Genomic DNA, 20734 nt, shown 5'->3' with positions numbered 1-20734 from the left:
TTCTAGAAAGTTCAAGACTTGCATTAAATGTAGAGTGGGGAGTTGAGGATGAATCAACTTTCTGACTTGGGAAACTAGGTAGATGATGAAACTAGTCACAGAAATTTTTTTTTAAGGACTTTTATTTATTGACAGAGAAAGAGAAAGAGAGAGTACACAAGCAAGGGTAGCGGCAGGCAGAAGAAGAGGGAGAAGCAGACTCCCCACTGAGCAGGGAGTCCAATGCGGTGCTGGATCCCAGGACCCTGAGATCATGACCTGAGCCGAAGGCAGATGCTTAACTGACTGAGCCACGCAGGCACCTTATTCACAGAATTTTTTAAAAATAAAAAGCTAAAAAATGTGTTTGGGGGAAGATACACATCTAATGAGCTGTTTGGGATAAGACTGAAACACTGTGGGGCCTTCAAATAAGTTTATCCAAAAGATGCTTAAAAAGAAAGAATAAGACTTCCAAAGAGCAAGAGAATGAGAAAGAAATGTCAGGACAGGGATTTTATAGATAATTACTGAAGCCACATGAAAGGCTAACATTGCCAGAAGAAAGAGAAAAGAAAGTCCCAGAGCAGAACCTCAGGGAGCCCCTGAAAGTAAAGAGCAGAAGAAAGATCCAGGAATAGCAGAAAGACAATTGAGGAATAGGGCAACGGGAGCCCAGAAGGAAGGGGGTGTCAGGAAGGGGTGAGCCCTGATGCGCTGTGCAGAGATGGGGCAGGGAAATGTCCCTAGGGGGCCGGGGTGGTGGGGAGAGGCCACCTGAGACCTTAGTTAGAGCCCCATCCAGGGCATCGTAGTAGAAGCCACCCACAGGTGGTGGGCTGGGGAGGGAATGGAGGGTGGACACGGAAAGGTGGGCTGTTAATTCCAAAGGTTTGATGTTCAAACCAAGGAGGGGGACACCTGTGTGGTTCAGTGGTTGATCGTCTGCCTTTGGCTCAGGTCCTGATCCCGGAGACCTGGAATTGACTCCCGCATCGGAATCCCCCGCAGGGAGCCTGCTTCACCCCGCTGCCGGTGTCTCTGCCTCTCTGTGTGTCTCTCATGAATAAATAAATAAAATTAAAAAGAAAAAAACAAACAAACAAGGAGGACAGCTAGAGGTGTGAGGTAGCCTGTGGTTGGGTTTCAGCTCTACCACATGTTTCCAACTACAGACATCTTGAGCATATTTGCCAGGAGAGGGAAGCACCTAGTGAGAAGACAGCCGGACAGTGCAGCAGGAAGGGGTTCTGGGTCATGCTCCATGTAAGGCCTTTATCTATGAGGGAAAATGCCTTGATGACCATCTTGTGACAAATCTGGTATGTGAAAGTGTGACCACAGGGAGCAAGGGGGTGTTCCCCAGGATACTCACCAAACCCCAGCAGGCTGATGGGCCTTTCCCAGGACCCACCAAATCAGAATCTTTGGCACATGGGCCCCAGAGTCTGCATTTAAACCAGCACCCTGGGGGACCCCCATGGGTGAAAGACTCCAAAATCATAGCAAAAGAGTGGCCTCCAAAGCCAAACTGCCTGAGTTCGGCTCTCATATCTGCCACTAATCAGGCATATAGATGATCTTGGGAAATTTATTAAAATTTCTCTGTGCCTTGTTTCCTCTTCTGAAATATGAGATTGATAGTACCTGTCAGAGGGGTTATTTTGTGGTTCCCAACACACTTGGGAGCTTCCCAGGTAGAATCTGAAACTGGATCCATACTTGAATCCAGGTAATAAAAAGAGGCTGGCCACTCTGATTGGTAAGTTAAGGTGACTTTGCATAGCAAGAGACACTCTGGGTGTTGAAAGATGAACTGACCTTTGCCAGGTTTAAGAAGCAAAGGGAACTTAGACATGCTGTTTTGCTTGGGCAGCAGCAAGATCCCTACACCCACCACCAAATCTTAAAACTTTATATAGAGATCTTTATTGGGTTCAGTCACATACACCACAGCGCAGGGTATATCGCAACCCCACATCACCATCTCAAGGCTGTGTCCTCTATCCTTGCTTCTGGGAGCAGGATATGCAAGCCAAACCCACATTACCAGGACAGGGGAGGGGGTGAGGAGTTCCAAGAGCCTGAGTCCAGCTCGTGAGTGGGTCAACTGGCAGTCACGTCTTCCTGATGTCCTGCAACAGTGACAAGTGAGGCACAGATGAGCTGGCATATGGAGGGCAAGGCCAAGAGTGTCAAGCACAGAGGAAATGTACATGAAATGTCAGCTTTTATTGTTTTTATCCCATGCCTCTGTCATAACGGCTCTCAGTTTATAGCTTGCCCAACGAATCACCTAGGCAAGCTTGTTAAAATGCCAATTTCCTCTGCTCAAACTCCAGAGATTCTGATGGAGCTGGTCTGGGGTAGGGGTGGGGGCGAGGGGGCCCACACTCTGCGTTTTAGATGAGCGCCTCCTCTTCTCAGGTAATTCTGGTGCAGGTGGGCACCAGGACAACACTTCCAGAATCACTGTTCTGTAGGATTAAGCCCACCAGGCTGGCTGTGCCTTATTCCCCGCTCTGCCCACACATGGGAGGATCACGATGGCCAAGAGGTCTCTTGAAACCCTCACAATAGTGCAAAATAAGAAGAAACAGCGCTGCCAATTAGAGCTGATTGTGAAGATTTTTCAAAAATAACTTTTGCTTTTAAACACCCTTGACTCGAAAACTGCTTTCACCCAAATGAGTCATTTGTCTGCTTTAATTGCTGCTGGTATTTTCTTTGTGGGGGAAAGCACTTTGAAAAGAGTTACAAGTAGACACCCAGGAACTAACTTTCGGAAACGTGTAGCAACTTTTTGGTGTATTTATGACTCAGTCATTAGTGTGTATGGGGGTTTCAAACCTGACATTATGAAAAACAGGAACCGCGAGAAACGTAAATGGGCTCAGCAAACCAAACATTTTCCTCCAATTGGGTAGCAGCTCTACAATTTCATCTGGAGTACTCAGCACAAGGGATGGCTATTTATTTTCCTAAGTAAAAGTAATGGAAAAAATGATTGGAGGTGAAATTAGATTCCTCTGGGCAACTGTCTGTAAGAGAAGGTAATTGAAAGGGAGAAGCGAAGTGTCTGGCCTCCTGGGAGCAACGCAAATGAAACTCACTTGTTTGTTTGCTTGTTTGTTTGTTTGTTTGTTTGTTTGTTTGTTTCTGGACAACTTCTAGTTCACTTAGTCTAGAAGTTGTCTTCCAGTTGTTTCTGGATGGCTGGGGCCTGGTGGTGGGGGTGCGTCCTGTGCTGGCGTCTCCTGCTGAGGAAAAGCAGGGACCTATAGGGGCAACTTCTAATTTTATAATGGTTCTCTCTATTTTTGATTTAAAATATTTGAGCTTCTCTGCTTAAAAGGCTTCTAGAACCGTCGACTTGAGATTGTAAATGATCTTTCCAAAGCCATCGCTGACCCACAGAGTTACTTTCTTTGGCCTGCATAGCATTTTAAAAATTTCTAAAATGTTGCCATTTCTTTTTCCTTAATTAAGAGAGTTCCCATGAAATTCAGATTTCAAGCTCTTAAAAAATGCAGGGTCAAGACTCGGCTCTCTGCCTGATTACAAGGAGGAGCCAAGTACCTGCTGCTCCCTTTATACAGGAAATGTATTCCATGTCTCAATTTCCTCTGAAAAACAGGTAATAATTATGCCTATCTCATAGAATTGTGATGAGCGAAGAAGCTGATAAATGTAAAACACTTAGTGCCTGGCATATGGTAAGCATCAGAGTTTCCACTCAGCTCAATTTATTTAAATTCCTAATCAGGCCCTTATATTCATTTGCATTTGTGACCCTTGGTAGAAGCCACAGAAAAGATAATAGACCTAGAACTTTCTGGAAAACAAAGGAAATTGGAGGAATTTTGGCAGGAAATTTTTTCCTGCCAAAAAATTGCTGGCCCTGGTGAATTTAAGATCTCGAGTGGACCAAGACTAATCCACTGAGAAGAAATAGAGGCCAAATCTGTAATGCATCATAGACTTCAGAGCACTTTCTTTGTTCAGTTTTGCAGTATAAGTTTGAAGCTTTGAGATTTTCCCTTCTGTTTATTGTCTCTCTCTTCTATGGCTGGAAATGGTAAAAACCCTTAGGGAACTTCAAACTATTTTGGATGTGTTTAAGAAGCAAATAAAAGGTTCAAGTCAAGATTGTGCTCCTGAAAAGTCCGTTGTAAGACCTGGTAACACCATTAATCATGGGAAAGTAGCTTGGGCTTGAGCAACCTGCCAGGGGAATAAGGTGGTAGAAGAGATGTATGCCAACAGGGGTGTGCTCATTGTCCCCAAGGACTGACCCGGCTTACTCTGCTGCATTTTTTCCATTCTCTTCCCAGAGCTCCTGTCCACCGAGCTCTGCAACCTCGAAGGCTGACCCATTTGGACCTATATTGTTTGGGCTTTCTTGCCCTTCTGTGCCCAGTGGGATTCAGCCAATGAGGGGCTTTGGCAGGAGGTCAGAGAGAGGGGACACGTGAGGTCCTATGTTCCTTCTCTGCTAGTTGCTGCAACTGGTTGTGTCTCGCATGGATGACCCCTGGTGGCTCCTGACACATAGCCCTCTCCAAACAGCTATTCTCTTTAAGTTCCAGGACCTGTTCTCCCTTTGCCTCTTCAGACAGGTCAAGGGATGATGACAAAGAGCCCCCATGTTGCCAGCCCAAGCATAGCACATCCTTCTTCATCGGTTTCCCTAACGCCTGGGGCACCATTGAGATAATCCCTTTGTTCCACTGTGAATGTGGGATTGGTTTCTTGCCAGAACCCTGACTGATAGACTTGTCTACTTTAGAATACCCTTTACCCGTTGTATCTTGCTTGCGTTTAGAAACAGTTCTTTCAAATTTTTCTGAACTTCAAATCTTTATGGGTAAGATATTGGGTTTGATTACATCATTGTCTGATAGGCAATGCTTAGTCATTTGTAAGGGATAAAGCCTAATGTTTACATATGGGCGGGTCTGATATTCTTTATAGAGTCTCAGTAAGGAAGTTTATGCCCATAACCTCAGCCCTGGAATAAACCACTGTAAGTAGCAGAGTTTCATTCATTTATTCATTCTGCAAGTTTCATTCATTTATTCATTCATTCATTCTTCCACCATGTATTCATTTATCATTCATCAGTCAATAAACATTTATCGTGGCCCTACTATGTGCCAGGAACTGTGCTGTTCCTGTTACTGTTTTTTGAGTAAAGTATGTTACCTGCCCTGGAGAGGATTAGGATGGCGAGTGGTAGGAGGAGAGGGCCAGGGAAGTAAGCCAGAGAAATAATACGCTGCTACATATCATAGCAGCATCTGTTGCTGCTACAACAGAGGTATGACAGGCAGTGGGAAGTGTGGTCTGTCCTCTTTGAAGAAGGGTGGTCTGAAGTTAAGATGGCTTTTTATAGGAAGAGACACTCTGGGTGTTGAAAGATGAACTGAATTTTGCCAAGCAAAATGGGTGGCAAAAGCAAAAGGCAGCAATATGGAATGTCCTGGTGTTTTTGGTGAAATAAATGGAAACTGTTCTCAATAACTGAGCAGTGTTTATATTATTTGACTTCTGTGGGATTAAGAGAATTATAAAATACAGATAGTTCAATTCTATCCCAGATACTGTGATTTCATTGGTCTAAGCTATTGCTGAACCATCAGTTTTTAAATCTCCCCAGATGATTATAAAGTAAGCCAGGTTTAAGAACCACTGACCAAAAGCACAGTGACAAGTAGATAAGGGATAAGGTGGGGGAATGGATGTTAGGCAGGAGTCATCACAGAGAATGATCTGTGCTCTCCTCAGGATGAGTCAGTGGAAATAATTTTGTTTTCTGGTGGTAATTTCCAACATCTTCCTTTCTTACCCTGCCTTTAGCGCATCTGCCTCAAGGTTCTCTTGGCTTCTCCTAAAGAAGCAAAGAAACAAAAGCATTAGAAATGATTAGAATTTAACACAGTTACGTAGATGGCTAGAAATTAGAATGGCTCTGCCATGGACAGCACAGGGGCCTGCCCTGACTAACCACATGATCTTAAACAAGTTATTTTCTTCACTGTTTCACCTTCTGCAAAATGGAGATAAATATGTAGTAATTCACAGGATACTGAGAGAGATAAAGCAGTAGGGCAGTCAGCGCCTGGCACACCGCAAGCCCCCAGGAATAGTCGCTTTGTTATTATTAGCTGAACCTGCTACTTAAAGGGAACCTTTAAGAAAAGGAAACAACCACACACACACACACACACACACACACACACACACACACACAAAACACTTCTACAGAAGAACAGAGGCACTCAAATCTATTTGCTCTTGTAAGCCACTAGTCTCCAAAGATGACCCCTTCTGACTACCAAGTGTGGCAGAAGCGGTACTACAGGACTCCTGAGGCTCTGTCAAAAGAAGTCTTGCAGCTTTTACATACAGTCCAGTTCAGCTCTCCCCAAATGTCCATGCTGTGAAGATGCCCACACTAGCCACCAAAAAGGCAGCATGTGGAGAAAGAGATGCCTGGGGCAACCTCTAGCTTTTCCAGCTACCTGGGAAGGTGATAGACATGTGCTTGAAGATGCCATCTTGGATGTGTGGTGCAGTTGAGCTTACAGATGACCCCAGACTTAACTTCGATATTTTTTAAAAAAGATTTTATTTATGTATTCATGAGAGAGAGGCAGAGAAATAGGCAGAGGGAAAAGCAGGCTGCCTGTCCAGAGCCGGATATGGGACTTGATCCCAGGACCCCATGATCATGACCTGAGCCCAAGGCAGATGCTCAACCATTGACCCACCTATGTGCTCCTTAACTTCCGTATTTGACTGTACCCATATGAGAGTCCCCAGACAACAACTGCCCAGCTGAGACTGGCCGACAAACTGATCCATAAAAAAACATTGTTTTAAATCACTAAGTTTTGGAGCAGTTCATTCTGCAACAATAGATAATCAGAACGTAACAAACACAGCTCTCTCCACTCAGTATTTGGTACAGAGGTCATCGTACTCTGAAGTATATTGCTAAGGAGAACTTGAGATAGATTCAGGGGAGTTGAACTTTTTAGATGGCGACTGGCTTCCCTCAGAATATTTCAAGAGTTCTATGTGGAAGCTGCAAAACTTTTGACCTGCTACACTTTTTAATTTTTTCTTTTCATATTTTTATTTAAATTCTAGTTATCACACAGTGCAATATTGGCTTCATGAAGGAGTAGAATTCAGTGATTCATCACTTACAGACAACCCCCAGTGTTCATGGTGGTAATAAGTGCCCTCCCTAATATCTGTCACCCTACCTATATTCTATGGTCAAAAGTGAATCCCAGGGCCAGCTCACATAAGTGGGAGGGGATGAGTTGCATGTGGAGGCTTGGTTCATTGGGTGCCATCTTTGGAGACTAGAGCAGATAAAAAACAAACTGCCACTGCCCCTCTGTGTATGGCTAGCTTTTTGACTGGCCATCAAATTGTTACATCTTGCAGTCAAATTATTTTATCCATTCTGCTCATTAAATTCTATTCATAGAAAGACACTGAGAGCTGCCAACACAGAGGACCAAAGAACAAACTGAATAATCTATTGGCAACTTGCCAGGGCTGAAGGACCCTGAACCACTGATATTCCTTAGTTTGTCTGCTCTGTAACCAATTATGATCCTGCCTTAGATTCTAACTGATATTAAGGACAACTAGATATTCATCACTACGGCAAACTATTATTATTTCCAATATCATTATTTTTAAAGCAAAAGTGAGGTCTCAAAAGAAAATAAACATTTGCCTCTGTTTTTACGTTTTGTCTTGTGTAACTGGGAGATGGTGTATTTTGTAACTGCATTAAGCAAACTATGCAAATGTAATGAAATCCATGCTTATCAAAACAGGAATGCAGAGACACTCATGTTCTGATTAACTTTGCCTATTTGCCTGAGTTAAGGTTATTCTCACCATGCTCATGATACTCTGACAAGTAGAAAGTGTTTTAAGATTGGTGTATTAACTGTATTTCCTTTAGTCTAACACACATTTTTTAAAAAAGTAATTAACTTTATTTCTTAGAGCAGTTTAAGTTTGTAGTAATGCAGAACATATTTTGAGCAGAGGGAGTTCCCCTATATCTTTTCTCCATACCTCTACACACACACACACACACACACACACACACACACACACACAGCGGTCCCTGTTATTAGCATTTGTGTTGATGTGGTACGTTTGTTACAATTGATGAGCCAATATTGATACCCTATTATTAACTAAAGTGGATAGTTTACATTAGGTTCTCTCTTCCTGTTGTGCACTCTTTGGGTTTTGACAACCATATCATTATTTGATTATTTGACAACTATATTATTAAGTATCCACCATTATAGTATCATACAGAGTAGTTTCACTGCCCTAGAAATCTATACTCAGTCCGATGTATTACTTTTCCATTTTTTTCAAATGTTTTATTTATTTATTCATGAGAGACACAGAGAGGCAAAGACATAGGCAGAGAGAGAAGCAGGCTGCCTGCCCAGAGCCTGATGTGGGACTCGATCGCTGGACCCAGGGATCATGACCTGAGCCAACCACTGAGCCACCCAGGTGCCCCTACTTTTTCAGTTTAATATCTCAGTAGTGGCAATATCCAAGTACCACTGATGGCTATAATTAATGCAATATGTGTTTTTCTTCCATCCTTCATTCCTTTTTCCTTCTTCCTTCTCGTTTCCCTTCCCCATATGTCTTTCCTTCTCCTTTGTTGCATGTTGCTGAGGATAATGAACAGGACCCATTCCATTCTCCTTTCCAGCTGGAGAACTGGGTGAGGTTTCCTGAGACAGCAGAAACTTTGTCTCCCTGCAGCTCTTGCATGCATCACCACACTCTTCCTTGCAAACAGAGCTCAGTTTTGTGTTCTGAGGCATAGTGAGTTTCCTGTTTTCTTCTGTAGATCTACCTCCTCCATCTTTCCTCACTCTGGTCTTTGCCCCCAGAGGCTGACCCGTTTGGGCTGTATCAACAATTCCCTCTTGCTCCCTTTGTCTTCCCCTTTGTTGTATCAGTGAGGAGTCCAACAGGAGAGTGGGCGGGGAGGGGTGGTCTTGAATGGATCTTGATATGAATGAACCAATTTTGAAAAGAAACATTTGAGGGACACCTGAGTGGCTCAGTGGTTGGGTGTCTGCCTTTGGCTCAGATCGTGATCGAGGGGTCCTGGGATCGAGTCCCACATCAGGCTCCCTGCTCAGTGGGGAGTCTGCTTCTCTCTCTGTCTGTGTCTGCCTCCTCTGTGTCTCTCATGAATAAATATAATCTTAAAAAAAAAGAAACATTTGGTTCAATTTGGGAAAATTGAATATGGTCTCAGTTTAGATGATATTAATAAACTATTATCAATTTTTTTGGTATGATAACAACCTCTGCTCTAGCAATACATAAATATTTACAGGCGAAATTTATAACTATGGGGTTTACTTTAAAATGGTCCAGGAAAAAAAATGGGATGTGGATAAATGAAATCCATAAAATGGCAATGCTGAAGCATGGGGGCAGGGACAAGGGAGAGACAAAGTTCTGCTCGGGGGAGCTGATTGTTACCTACACCTCTGATTAAATTTGATAGATAAGCTTCTGGTTGTTAAAACAGAAAGTCTTGCCTTTTCCCTAGTCAGCAAGGAAATACTCACTGAGTGGGTGGTATCCACCCAGAAGAGTGGTTTGTATTTAGAAGGCCCTCAGGTGAATAGGCTGCTGGGGTCTCCAGGGGTGCAGCCAACCTTCTGTCTAGTGTGCCCTGTACAAGCCAATGGTTAATGGTTTCCAGTTCTAATGTGCATGTGTGTCTATGTGTCTGTGTATCTGTGTGTGTGTATGTGTGTGTGTGTTGAGGGAGGGGAAGGATTAGACCTGAGAGACAGCACCTTCTCACGGTCCTTCTAGAAAGTTCACTAAGTCAGCCATCATCTATTTTGTGTCCCTTCAGGTGGCTCATTTCTTCAGCTGAGCCATGCAGGCTTTCATATCAGGGTCTGCTGTTCAATTGAGAAAATTGTAGAACAGCTCCTCCTGCCCAGTATTCTCATCATGGGGTGATCCTCGTTGCAAGCTGCAAGCGCTTGGAGACTACCTTTCAGAAGAACAGAAGCTTAACCCAGGTGGCCACTTGTCAAGGAGCTGATCCATCTGGGTGAATCTCTCTTCTATCCCTAATAGTTCATGGTCTATGGTAAGTTCTTTTGAAAGTCTTTAGGTCAAAGGAAGTATGTTCTCTCCTTAATGTTTTCAAATAATGAGGTAGCTAAGTTTATAAATGGAAGGTTCTGCCTCAGAATAATCAGCTGTAGCTTGTTTCCTGAAAAATCATTAATGAAAGAAGGATAAGCACAGTCACAGTATGAAACGAAGAGGCAGAAATGCGGGGGAGGCCAGTGCAAATGACCTGCTCAGGTAAGAAAGTAAATAAAGCAAGAGTAGAGGAACGTAATGGGAGGGTAGAGAATTCTGAAAATTATGACTGAGAAACAAGTTTAGTAATTAAATCAACACTTAGTCAACCTACCTAATTATTGTGACATATAGGAGGTGCCTCATACCCAGAATTGTTCAGAAAGCAGATTGTACATTTAAAAATTCCTCTTCAAATTAATAAGTAGGATCAGACAACTGGAAGCTCATCTAATCCAATGAAGGGAAAACAGGATTAGGGAGGTGAAGTGAAGTGACAAAGTCACACAGTTAATTAGAGTCAGGACACAAATTAATATCCAGATATTTGAACTCTTGATTAGTTTTTCTTTTTTTTCCCCCTCAAACAAATTAAGACAGAAGAAGAGCCAGGAGCACACAACCTACAGAACCCCAAAGCTCTACAAAGAACTCAAAGTTCCAGAAAGCTCATCCCTTAGCTAGAGTTTTGAGTTCCATTTTAATTTCACCGTTATCTTTAAGTACCTTATAAATAAATGAGATTAGAAGAAACATATTCTCTATCAGGTAAGAGTTTGTTCACAGAGTAAGCAGCAGTCAGAGCCAGTTCCCCTTGGGAAAGGCAGTGGGCGTGGAGGGGTATGGGAAGAGCAGCAAGCTGAATTCTCACCTGGTGGGTTAGACACGCAGTCTAGTATCAGAGCAATGACTGTCTCAGGCTCAGTTCCACCTGGGCAGACTCAGGCACCAGGAGGAATTTTCTCATGTTCCCTAACCTATGAAAAGTTTTTGCCCAGAATCAGGTGCTCAAACTCTTCCTTTTGGATTCTCCCCTTGGCTTTCCTCTGGGCTTCTTCCTGATTCCTGAGTTTACAATCACACAAAAATCACAAAACCATGCAGATCAATATACCTCTTGCTAATCACAGTGCTGCTGTATTTTTATAATTTGGGATGTGATCCTTTGCTCAAGAACCATGTCCCTGCTATCCTCTAAGCTCCTCATGAGCCAGACCCATGTCAGTCTCTGCTCACCACTGCATGCAGGACCCAGCAGAATATGGGCACAGAGTAGACTCTCAGTAAGCACTTACCAAAGGAATGAGTGACCTCACCTTTCCAGAGCAGAAATAAGTCACCACAGAGAGCTTTTTTACCCTCCCACCCACTGTCAGCCTCCAAATGTGCCTAAAACTCTCTTCCCAGCCTTTCTGCCTTTCTTCTTATTATCGTAGAAGAGGTATTGCTAGCTCTGGCTAATCTCTCTACTCATATTCCAGGTTATAGCCTTTTCTACCTTCTCACAAGTCTTACTCTTGACTATTCCTAATTCTATCTGCATCTTTAAACTGTCCCAACCTATTGGCTCCTTCCCATTAGAATGTAAAGACACGCAAGGTCCTACCACTTTTTAAAGAAACACTTTCTTACTACCATACTTCCCCACTCACCTTTTTGCTAGTAAACTTGTCAAGACTTGTCCACACTCACGGTTTCCTCTTCTTCACCTCTTACCACCACCAGTCTTCAGGCCCTCAGCACTTCACTGGACATGATGTTTGCCAAGGTTACCAATGATGTCCTTATCACCAAACCCAATGGCTACTGTCAAGTACTTCTATTACTTTATCTCTCCACAATATTTGGCAATATTGACTATACTTATCAAAACTTGTTTCCTTTACCTTATAGGACATCATACCTCCTAGGGTCCCCCTCTCCCTATCTCTTACTTACTCCTTGGTCTCTTTTGTAGGTTCATTCATTTAATAGTTATTTACTGACCACTTAAACTATGTGCTGGGCAAAGCCTTAAGTGCTGAGGATGGAGTGATGAATAAGACATGGAACTTATATTATAATTGGGGAGTAAGGGCAAATAAGTAAATAAACTAACAAGATGGTATGAAAAAAGAAAAGGCAGAGTTGACCAATAGCTTCTCCCTAGGTTTAACTTCTGCTTATGCAGGGAAATTGACCATCTTCCTTGCACCTTCCTACTTCTCTATTTGGGAAAAATAATTAGAAAAAAAGTTGACAAGGGTGAAAATGGAGAGGCAGCTACCATCCTGCATTTTCACTATTTAGAATAGCGAGTAATGGTAAGCGTCAATTAAGGGAATGCCAGTCACTATGGCCATGCTTGAACAATCTTGACAAAACTCCCTTCAAGGTGGCAGTGTCACCAGGCATGGGCAACTCAATAGCATGAAGATGAAGGTTTACTTCCAGAGGCTGAAGTTGAGGATGGGTGTGCCCAGGAGGGGTTGAACTGGGTTAGATCTTCTGCATCAGAAAACTTCCCTGGGGATGTCATCCCTCCCCTGAGAGGATCCCACAAAAATATTGCATTGTGGTTATTTAATAATGACTCAGTCTCCTCAAACACATCTCCCACCTACAAGATTGTAATAGGTGAGAATAAAACAATTCTTTTTTTAAAAAAGATTGTATTTATTTATTTGAGATAGAGTGAATGTGAGAAAGAGCATGAGCAGAACAAGGAGCAGAGGGAGAGAGAGAAGCAGACTCCCCATTGAGCAGGGAGCCTGACATGGGGCTCAATTCTAGGACCCTGGGAACATGATCCTAGGAAATCAGGATGCTTAACTGACTGAGCCACCCAGGTGCCCTGGAAAAAAGCAATTCTTTTTTGTTTGTTTATTTGTTTAAAGATTTTATCTATTTATTCATGAGAGACACAGAGACAAAGGGAGAGGCAGAGACACAGGCAGAGGGAGAAGCAGGCTCCATGCAGGGAGCCTGACTGGGGACTCAATCCTAGATCTCCAGGATCAGGCCCTGGGCTGAAGGTGGTGTTAAACCGCTGAGCCACCCAGGCTGCCCCGAAAAAAGCAATTCTTAACCCAGATCGGGACACTCAGCAGAGCCAGGCCAGGACTGGTCACAGACCACATCCCTCAATTACTCGTAGTATAACAAACTTGGCCATCAACAGGGCAGCTGAAGCCACCCAGGCAGTCTCCTTGTGCCTGGAAGTCACCTAGCATGTGTAAGAAAGACTTGACAACAAGATGTGCCATGCCAGTCATTTGCCTTTTACCCTGACATTCACTCTCTCCCATTCCCTTCTTTTGCTTTAAATCACAGAGGACCGACTCTTTACAATTATGTTTCCCAGGTGCCTCTGCCTCTTGGCTTTCATTTTGCTTTATCAGGGGAGGCCCTAACAGGAAACTGCAATATGGTTTGGAAGAAACCAAAAAATTTTGCTTGCTTGCTTTCCTTTTTCCTTCTTTTCTTTCTTTGTTTTGGGTTGTGTGTCCAGTTCCTTTCACATAGACTCCAAGGTGGATATGGCTCCCACCAGGCGGCCACAATTCCTGGAATCTGGTGACAGTGGCCTTTCCCTTTGTCTTACTGCCCCCAAAGATAGAGGCAGCTTCTTGCAGTTAATATTCTTTGAGATTCCTTACCTTCTATTTCTTGAGTTCTTCTAAGACTTTAGTTACCAGATCATTATAGTAATTTCCTTCCATCAAACTACCCAGAGTAGGTTCTCTTTTCTGGCTGAACCCTGACTGGTACTCAGACCTGGGCAAGTTCCCAAAAAATGTAAAGAAATTGATCTGCCTCGTGACCAACCTCAACAGAGTTACATGAACAAGAAACACAAATCCAATTATTCAACAAAACAAAACAAAGCAAAAACAAACAAACAAACAAAAACAAAAAACAAAAAATACTTGACTAAAATCTTGAGGAGGTTTACAAAGAGGTGAGAACACCTTGCCCAGCGTGTAGCAATCTCTCCCTCAAATATCCTTACTTGTAACATTCACCCCTGCTGCTTCTCTCACCAAATCTATGTTGATCTCCTGCCATCTTAAAAACAAACTAAAACTAGTAAAAATGTTTCCAAATACAAAGACAAAACAAAAATCTATTATTTTTATTGAGATTCATTGATGTTAGATATTAAGTGCATTTTAATTGAAAAATAGTTATCATTTGCAGTTAATATCTAAAAATCTTCAATTTAAACAATTAGTCCCCAAATAAGTAGTGATACCATGAAATAATTTACAATTTGTATTAATCTTAAAGTAAAGCAAGAAAGAAGAAGAAACATTAGGTCAAAATAAATAATTTAAGATAGTATATTTAACCCCCAATATATCAGTAATTATGTTACATATAAAAAAGACTAAGTACTCTAAATAATGATTTGGATTGTACAACTGGATAAATAAACAAAAACCTAACTGTACTGCTTGTTAAAAGAACACAACCACCAGAATAAAATAAATCTAATATAAGAGATGCAATAGGTGTGCACCTCTATACTGAAATTTCCAAACCTCATTGAGGTCAATTACTAAATATCTATATTAATGGATAGACATACCATATACAAGGATTGAAAATAATCAATATTATACAAATACTAATGCTCCCTAACCTGGAGAATGTTTCAAGTTTCTGACGCTGGTAGATAACAAATGAGCTCACTCTAAGGTCACTTCTGGCCTGGTGCAACAGAGCACTAGCTCTGGAATAATCTGAGGTACAGTCTTGGAATGCATAGCGCTAGAAGTGGCAGTCTGTCTGCATAAAGCACTTTTTCTAGGGAAAAGGTAGGCAACATGGAATAGGAACGTTTCCTAGGAGAAGGAATGAAACAGGGTCCCCTGGGTGGCTCAGTCGGTTTCAAATCTGCCTTCAGCTCAGGTTATGATCCTGGGCTCCTGGGATGGAGGCTTGCATTGGGGTCCCTGCTTAATGGGGAGCCTGCTTCTCCCTCTACCTCTCCTATAGCTTGCACTCTCTCTCACTGGCTCTCTGTCCCTCTAATAGATAAATAAAATAAAATAGATAAATAAAAATCTCATAAAATAAAAGAATGAAACAAATGGTAGTAATTAAGATACTTATGGAACAAATGAACATAACAGAATCAGAATACATATCAGTCCTCCTCCTCCAAAGACACCACATAATGAGGAACACACACTTCACTACCCTGGCAGAAGAGGGCACTCTTAAAGTAAGAAGCCTGTGGACCACCAAAACCCTTCTATTGCTGGTACAATTTTTTTTTAAGATTTTATTTACTTTTTTGAGAGAGAGAGAGAGAGCACATGAATGGGGGGGGAGGGCAAAGAGAGAGAGGAAGAAGCAGACTCCCCATTGAGCAGGGAGTCCACTGGGGGGCTTGATCCCAGGGCCCCAGGATTATGACCTGAGCTGAAGGCAGACCCTTAACGAACTGACCCAGCCAGGCACCCCTAATTGCTACAATTTCTATTGATCATCCAGTTAAATTCAAGACATTTAAAAACAGAACATAGACTACATCCATATAAATCTATTATAAGATGATGAAAATGAGAATCAGTGAAAAACTCTAAGAGAAAAGCAGGATCAAACTACACACACTCTAACATGAATTACATGCCATTAATAAGTATTTGCAGATATAAGAGAACATTTCAAATAAGAAATATAGAAGAGGGGGAGCCTGGGTGGCTTAGTCAGTTAAGCGTCTGCCTTCTGCTCAGGTCATGATCCCAGAGTCCTGGGATGAGGCCCCTGCCATCTATATAAGAGGGAGACAGAAACAAAAAAAAAAACAGTAAAGGTAGGAGAATAGCTTATAAATGTTAAATGTTTTGATAAAGTTGAAACAGCAAAACTAAAAAAAAATGGGTGAAAAAGGAGGGAGACAGGGGAAAGCAAAATGAGCTCATTATTGTCACATGGGTAATAGGTGAGATTCTAAGTCATCATTGAAAGATGACATGACAAATAGAAGTCTAAGTAAAGAGAAGAAAAAATTAAGGACATGTAAAAGGTATTAATTTATTGGTAAATACTAAAACAAAAATACAAACTCTTTCTAAATGTCAAAAAAGGAATTTTTAAAACAAACCAGACTACCCAGAGAAAAAAACAACCTCACAAAAACATATAACAAAATACACACAGCACCAAGTGGTAAGAGTGACCTTAAAACATATTACATTAATGTATATCTTATGCAGATTTACTAGGTTTTACAGCCTTGTCATTGACATATGTGGAAAAACTGATATGTTAGTGTGCACATAAGCCACAATAAATTCTGTAAAGTCAAAGAATATGAACAGCATGCTCTGATCTTATTAAAACTGCAAATAAATTATAAGAATGAAAAAGTAAAACAAAGTAGATACTTCAATCTAAAAATGGAAAGTCTCTATGAACAACTCTTGTCTACAAATCATAATTAGGAATTTCTAAACAAAGCAATAGTAATGAAAAACACCCGCTGCATATGGTGGGGTGAAATCAATAGCAATAGTAATAATAACAACAATGATAATAGTTGGTATTTATTGAGCATTTGATACTTTATATGGGAAGCAGGCATTTTTCCATATATTTAATTTATTATATACATAGAAATTAAAAGGGCTACGTAGAAATGTTTAAGTGTGATAATAATGTATTGGTTGGGTAGGGCTTCCATAACAAAGTAGCACAGGCTGGGTGGCTGAAACAGCAGAAATTAATTTCCTCACAGTTCTGGAAGCTGCGGTCCAAGATCAAGGTATTAGCAGGATTGACCTCTACTGATGCCTCTCTCCTTGGCTTGTAAAGAAGGCTGCCTCCTTCCACCATCTACACCTGGTCTTCCCTCTGTGTGCGTCTGTGTTATAGCTTTCTCTTCTCATAAGGACACCAGTCATATGGGATTGGGGCCCATCTCAATTATCTCATTTAATCTTACTTATCTCTTGAAAGGTTCCACCTCCAAATATAGTCACATTCTTAGGTACTGGGATTTAGGGCTTCAACATGAATTTGGGGGAAATATATTTAGCACACAACAGACCATAAACACTTTCTAATGGGGTCTTCCCCCCTTTGATTTTTTTAAATGTAAACTTTACATAGTTAACATACAGTGCAATGTTGGTTTCTGGAGTAGAATTCAGTGATTCATCACTTATATAGAACACCCAGTGTTCATCATAACAAGTGCCCTTCCTACGACCCATCACCCATCTAGGCCATCCCCCCACCTCCTTCCCTCCCTCAACCCTCAGTTTGTTCTCTATCATTAAGAATCTCTTAAGGCTTGTATCCCTCTCTCATTTTCTTCTTTAGCTCCTTCCTATATTATATGTTCATCTGTTTTCTCTCTTAAATTCCACATATGAGTGAAATCATATGGTATTTGTCTTTTTCTGACTGACTCATTTCACTTAACAAAATAAACTCTAGCTCCAATCACGTGGTTGTAAATGGCAAGATTTCATTCTTTTTGACGACTGAGCAATATTCTATTCTATCTACATACCATGTCTCCTTTACCCATTCATCAATTGATGGACATTTGGGTTTTCTCCATAGTTTGGCTATTGTTGATAATGCTGCTATAGAGATAGGGGTGCATGTATCCCTTCGAATTGCATTTTTGTATTATTTGGGTAAATACCTAGCAGTGCAATTGCTGGATTATAGGGTATTTCTATTTTTTTTCAAGATTTTATTTATTCATTCGATACACACAGAAAGAGAGAGAGAGAGAGAGAGAGAGAGAGGCAGAGACACAGGCAGAGGGAGAAGCAGGCTCCACGCAGGAACCCCAATGCGGGACTCGATCCTGGGTCTCCAGGATCACGCCCTGGGCTGAAGCTGGCGCTAAACCGCTGAGCCATCCGGGTTGCCCTCTATTTTTAACATATTGAGGAACCTCCACACTGTTCTCTAGAGTAACTGCACCAGTTTGCATTCCCACCAACAGTGCAAGTGGGTTCCCCTTTCTCTGCATCTTCACCAACATCTGTTGTTTCTTGTGTTGTTAATTTTAGTCATCCTAACCAGTGTGAGGTGATATCTCATTTTGTTTTTGATTTGTATTTCCCTGGTGATGGGTGATGTTGATCATCTTTTCGTTGTGTCTGTTAGATATCTAGATGTCCTTTTTTGGGAAAAGTGTCTATTCATGTCTTCTGCTCATTTCTTTTTTTTTTTTTTTATTTTTTTTTACTTATGATAGGCACACAGTGAGAGAGAGAGAGGCAGAGACACAGGCAGAGGGAGAAGCAGGCTCCATGCACCGGGAGCCCGATGTGGGATTCGATCCCGGGTCTCCAGGATCGCGCCCTGGGCCAAAGGCAGGCGCCAAACCGCTGCGCCACCCAGGGATCCCCTTCTGCTCATTTCTTAACTGGGTTATTTATTTTTTGAATGTTGAGTTTGATAAGTTCTCTGTAGATTTTGGATACTAACCCTTTAACAGCTATGTCGTTTGCAAATATCTTCTCTCATTCTGTAGGCTGCCTTTAAGATTTATTGACTTTTATTCCTTATAAATCAGGAAGGAATATCCAGTGGAAAAAAGATAGTCTCTTCAACAAATGGGAAAATTGGACAGCAACATGCAGAGGAATGAAACTGGACCATTTTCTAATACCATACATAAAAATTAATTCAAAATGGATGACAGACCTGAATATGAGAGAGAAAACCATCAGAATCCTAGAGAACACAGGCAGCAACCTTTGGGGTTTTGTTTTGTTTTGTTTTGTTTTTGTTTTTGTTTTTGTTTCCAGAAACCTCTTTGACCTCAGTCATAGCAACTTCTTAGCAGACATGTCACCACAGGCAAGGGAAACAAAAGCAAAAATGAACTTGGGACTTCATCAATATAAAAATCTTCTGCACAGCAAAGGAAACAATCTTTCCCTTTTTCTCTTAATTCCCTATTCTGTTTTTCATTGTGCTCTCCCCTCCTTCAAGATAATCCATGCATGCATCTTTCCATCTCCATATCTTTCCATATTCACAGCAAATATAAACACACATACACATTAATTTATACACATGCATACAAACATATAGAAGGGTTTTTTAAATAGCATATATGATTTACTTCTTTCTGCATATCATTTTTCTTCTTCAAGCAAACCTTATGAAAATATCTCCGTGAAAACCCATTCATCCTGAGGGCTGCACAATGTTCCAGAGTGTAGATGTTCCAATTCATTCATCTGTACAAACACCCGAGCACACACAGCCTTGTGCACTGGAGCTTTTATTTCTATGGGATAGATTCCAAAAGTGAGGTTTCTGGTTTTAAGAATGCACAGATTTTTAGTTTCAATAGATGCTGCCAGACTGGTTTTCCAAAATGGCTACAACATTTCCCATCCCCGTGAGGCTGGAATATCATCTCCCTTTTAAAGCTCAAGAAGTTAATGTGCTGAGGTCAAGGAATGTGCTCAAGCTCATCAGTGGCAGAGTTGGAAGGTAATCTGTACCCATCGGCTTTCCAAATGAGGGCTTTTTCCACCCCAAGTACTCAACCTCCCAAAGTGATGAGCACCTGTCCTTCCACTACCAGGTATGCGCATTTCAGGGCAGAGGGCTGCTTTTCTCTTGAGCCTCCTGTCCAGTCAGCTGGCAATGCCCCCGTGCAGCCTGCTGGGCCAGCTGCTGGGCTTGTACTATTTACAAGGTATAATAGCCTTCCCATAAAAGCATAATGATGTACAATTTGTAAGAATAACGATGCTCCAGGAGCAGAAGTGGCTACCAGAGCTTGATGCCACTAAATTTTATCTGAGAGGTCACAAGGGATAGTGACCATACAACGGTGAGAAATACAGGGATTCTTCTGCCCAACTAAACACATCGCTCAGGTAAACGCAGTGTGACAAGGGAAGGGCAGGGACTGGGGTCGGTTCCGTCACCACATCTCGACTGCTGAAGCTATTATTTTTTGTAAATAATTAAGAGATCTGCTATTCACTAAGCCCTACTTACTTAGTGGATTTTTGAGGGAGCAGGTGAGCAAGCCAGAGAGAGAGAGAAAGAGAGAGAGAGAGAGAGAGAAGCATGGGGAGAGAAGGAATGAAAGCAACATTAATTTTAAGAATAAACAAGCTGAAGCATCCTTCTGTAGCTGTTGTCAATGGAGTTCATTTTGGGAATCCAATTATGCCTCTGGACATGTACACTGGAAAAGGTTAGCTATAATAATTCAAACAGCATTGCTGTAACAACATCCTTTCCAAATAAATTTGAGAGAAAACAAACAAGTTTCTGTTTTGACCACAGGGGGAACAATCAGCATGGCGTTTGAATGCTTTCACAGTGTACTGGGAAGAAGTTGCGTCCACTTGTGAGTTCCGGCAGGAGAGGCGTGAATAACATTTCACTTTCTCCTTGGAAAAATAGAAGAGAGAGCGGTCAGGTTGACATGGGAATGGTCAAACAGGGCCAAGCCATAAAATGCAACAGGTCTAATTTACACTTGACTGTGAACAGCCGGCTAGGAGTTGCTGCTGGGTGGGGGGTATGCGGGGGGAGAAGCTCATTGGAAAATAAAAAGCAGAAAATATCAGAAATC

General features: G+C 41.8%; 1 long non-coding RNA gene across 2 annotated transcripts in view; it reads left to right on the top strand.

Annotated features, from left to right (window-relative positions):
- LOC111091891 overlaps positions 1 to 20734 on the top strand; it is a 60063-nt gene that overhangs the window by 7797 nt on the left and 31532 nt on the right. The window contains exons 2-3 of one of the 2 annotated variants that reach the window (XR_005376913.1): positions 9929 to 10171; positions 20443 to 20675. This is a non-coding gene — a long non-coding RNA (uncharacterized LOC111091891). Of the gene's footprint in view, positions 1 to 9928; positions 10172 to 20442; positions 20676 to 20734 lie in introns of those variants that run through there. The other variant, XR_005376914.1, reaches the window with a different exon arrangement.

This window comes from Canis lupus, chromosome 23, assembly GCF_011100685.1.
Source record: "Canis lupus familiaris isolate Mischka breed German Shepherd chromosome 23, alternate assembly UU_Cfam_GSD_1.0, whole genome shotgun sequence".
Lineage (NCBI taxonomy): Eukaryota > Metazoa > Chordata > Mammalia > Carnivora > Canidae > Canis > Canis lupus.
The sequence above is the reverse complement of the archived record's forward strand: the minus strand, read 5'-3'. Positions and strand labels throughout refer to the sequence as shown.